The following is a 3,082-nucleotide window of genomic DNA, read 5'->3' as shown; positions in this document are numbered from 1 at the left end:
AACAATAGACAAATAACAGAATCAAAAGTTGGTTCTTTTTTTTTTTTTTTTTTTTGAGACAGAGAGCCTCAAGCTATCCCCCTGGGTAGAGTGCTGTGGCATTACAGCTCACAGCAACCTCCAACTCCTGGGCTCAAGCGAGTCTCCTGCCTCAGCCTCCCAAGTAGCTGGGACCACAGGCGCCCGCCACAACGCCCGGCTATTTTTTGGTTGCAGCCGTCATTGTTTGGCGGGTCCAGGCTGGAGATTTGAACCCGCCACCTTAGGTGTATGTGGCTGGCGCCTTAGCCGCTTGAGCCACAGGCGCCGAGCCCAAAAGTTGGTTCTTTAAAAATATCAGTAAAAATGGTAAACCTCTACCCACATTAAGCAAGAAAAAAAAGAAGACACAAAATACTAATATCAGGAACGAAATAAGGACACCACGACAGATCACAGTGACACCACTACAGATCATACTGACATTTAAGTAAGAAAACAATATTATGGCTTGTCACCATTAAGTGAGGAGGGGAAGTAGTGAAACCCGCTGGGTGGGAGCCTGTGGGGTGCTGTGGGCTGGCTGGCTGGTGGGATGGCAGATGAGGAGGAAGACTCTGCTTTTGAGGAAAAAAATGAAGAAATTGGAGGAGGTGCAGCAAGTGGACAGAATAAAAGTGATTTTTTTCCTAAAGAATTGAAATGTATGATGTATGACTTTGGAGATGACCAGAATCCTTATACTAAGTCAGTAGATATTCTTGAAGATATTGTCATAGAGTTCATTACTGAAATGACTCTCAAGGCAATGTCAATCGGAAGACAAGGTCAAGTACAAGTTGAAGATGTAGTCTTCTTGATTCGAAAGGACCCCAGGAAGTTTGCTAGGGTTAAAGACTTAACGGTGAACAAAGAATTGAAATGGGCTAGAATAGCGCTGGATGAAGCAAACTATGGATCTTGACATCATTTGTAGTTTTGGAAACTCTATTATGTTCTAGGGAAACCATATGTAATAATTGTTACATTTTCATTACAGTAAGGTCCTGCTATCTACTTATGTAAATGAAAGGTAGTAAAACAGTTTTCTGCCTTCATTTTCATGCCTTTGATTTTAGAGTGATATTGGATTAATTGCCTGCCTTCTTATTACCATACTTGAATTACTTATTGAGTTTTAATGACCATGCATAAGTTAAAGTACCTTTCAAACCATGCAGTTCTTTCTATTAACAAAGGATGAAATATTAATAGTATTTATATGTTAGGTATATTTGTGCCATTGTAAGCTATACTGTAGCTGCGAAATCTAAATGGCATCTTTGATTCTGTGATAGCTGAAACATGTGCTTTGTGTATTCTGAAGTTTTTATATAAAAGTAGTCTGAGAGATTATTGTTGTGAATTTTTTTTATGTTTCTTTTAAAGAAACGACTTAGGAAAATACCATTTTTTTGGTAAAGATGTTTATCTGTTTTAAAAGCTAATTTCTTGTAACATTCTTCTCTTCAGATAACAAAGATGATTTTACTTTTTTTGAGAAACAAAGATTCATGTGAATGCTTTTGTGTTTGAAAGCTTTTTTGATCTAAAACCTCTTGGGGATTATAACATATTATTTGTTAAGTTTTGGGAGAACTCATTCTCCCAAATCAGATTAAAGCTTCTAAAAATAAATGTTTTCAGTAGCAAGAATGGCATTGCTTAAACACTGACTGGCGTCAATGGCAAGATGAGCATTTCAGGTAGTGTTTTATTTGCATATCTGTAAGTACTTGTTCATTGTGGAAACGTATTTGTGATGAAAACCATGCGTGTCTATGGAAAGCACTTTTTTAATTTTAGTTTTCTTACACAAAGTTTATTTTTACCTCGATATATTTTTATGTTGCATTCAATGTAAATGAAAATGAAACAAAAATATGTTTAATTGGCTCAGAAAAGGGCCACGTGAAAAGAAAAATACTGGGTAAAATTTTACCAGCAGAGAATTAGGATGTAGAAGGATGGATTTGAGTTAAAGTCCCATGGAAACTGCTTTTGTAGTTCAGGATATATGGGTTTTATATATGTATCTTATCATATTACTATTGCATTTAACTTAAAATAAGGATTCAAATTGCATTTAAATACATCACTGAATGTTACTCTTTGTGAAACTGAACTTCTTGTGTGCCACTTAATAAATGTTACCTATGGCTCAGTGCCTGTGACTCAAGTGGCTAAGGCGCCAGCCACATACACTTAAGGTGGTGGGTTCAAATCCAGCCTGGGCCCACCAAACAACAATGATGACTACAACCAAAAAAATAGCCAGGCATTGTGGCAGGCGCCTGTGGTCCCAGCTACTTGGGAGGCGGAGGCAGGAGACTCGCTTGAGCCCAGGTTGGTTGCTATGAGCTGTGGTGCCACAGCATTCTACCCAGGGGGATAACTTGAGGCTCTATCTAAAAAAAATAATAATAATAATAAAAATAAATGTTACCTATAAATCAGTATTTGGAAAATTTTTCCTTTCTTAACCTGTTAATATTAAGGAATCAAGTATGAAATATTAAATAAAAAAAGAAAAAATATATTATGAATAACTTTATGCCAATAAATTTGACTACTTAGATGAAATGGAATAATCCCTTGAAATATAGACACAAGATGACAAAAATTGTTACTGGACCTATAATTTCTAAAGAAACTGAATATAATTTCAAAAATGTTACCACAAAGAAAATTCCAGACTCAGATGGTTTCTTTGGTTAATTCTGTCAAACATTTCAAAAAGAAATAATATCAAAATTAGACAAACTCTTTCTTTTTTTTTTTTTAGAGACAGAGTTTCACTTTGTCCCCCTTGGTAGAGTGCTATGGCATCACAGCTCACAGCAACCTACAGCTCCTGGGCTTAGGCGATTCTCTTGTCTCAGCCTCCCAAGTAGCTGGGACTGCAGATGCCCGCCACAACGCCCAGCTATTTTTTTGTTGCAGTTTGGCCGGGTTTGGGATCAAACCCGCCACCCTTGGTATAGGGAGCCAGCACCCTACTCACTGAGCCACAGGTGCTGCCCTAGACAAACTCTTTCTAAAAGCATAAAAGATGAGAATATTG

General features: G+C 37.3%; 1 pseudogene; it reads left to right on the top strand.

The window, feature by feature from the left end:
• Positions 1 to 574: 574 nt before the first annotated feature.
• LOC100942468 lies at positions 575 to 943 on the top strand (annotated as a pseudogene).
• The last annotated feature ends 2,139 nt before the right edge of the window (positions 944 to 3,082 follow it).

This window comes from Otolemur garnettii, unplaced genomic scaffold (assembly GCF_000181295.1).
Source record: "Otolemur garnettii isolate 467f Iridium unplaced genomic scaffold, OtoGar3 scaffold00012, whole genome shotgun sequence".
Lineage (NCBI taxonomy): Eukaryota > Metazoa > Chordata > Mammalia > Primates > Galagidae > Otolemur > Otolemur garnettii.
Note: the sequence above shows the minus strand (reverse complement) of the source record. Positions and strands in the feature narration are given on the sequence as shown.